At 40.5% G+C, this 504-nt stretch overlaps 1 non-coding gene across 1 annotated transcript; it reads right to left on the reverse strand.

The window, feature by feature from the left end:
- Positions 1–4: 4 nt before the first annotated feature.
- On the reverse strand, positions 5–77 carry Trnav-uac. Its single transcript has one exon. It is a non-coding gene; the product is annotated as a tRNA-Val (tRNA).
- Between the last annotated feature and the right edge of the window lie 427 nt (positions 78–504).

The following is a 504-nucleotide window of genomic DNA, read 5'->3' on the forward strand; positions in this document are numbered from 1 at the left end:
AATGTGATTCCGGCCAGGATCGAACTGGCGACCTTCTGCGTGTAAAGCAGACGTGATAACCACTACACCACGGAACCCACGTGTCAATCGAGGCACAAATAGCATTACATGATTCCACGCCATATGCTAAACATGGATATGAAGATAGTTTCCCGCCAATATTCAAAATTGTTTACAGTACCAGATCTTCCCAAGGCATTCGACAAGAATAACAAACCATTTTGAGTTTGTGTGCTTATATTACCAGTAAAATAACAGCACGAAAAGCTGACATCATCATCATTCGACAAGATTGGAATCGGTTGTGACATCCTTCTGAATAACTCGAGCAAAATTTTTCTGGATTTCTCATCTTGAAAAAGCCTACGAGTGAGGCGAAACCCGCGAAACTCGGGTTGGTGAAATAAAAAATCCGTAACAAAGAACCATAGTCAATATAAAATAAGGTAAGTTTAAAACCTAATAAAGGTCTCATTAGATTGAAGGCAATCGGGCCTTTGGGGA

The sequence above is a fragment of the Diaphorina citri genome, unplaced genomic scaffold (assembly GCF_000475195.1).
Source record: "Diaphorina citri unplaced genomic scaffold, Diaci psyllid genome assembly version 1.1 scaffold47610, whole genome shotgun sequence".
Lineage (NCBI taxonomy): Eukaryota > Metazoa > Arthropoda > Insecta > Hemiptera > Psyllidae > Diaphorina > Diaphorina citri.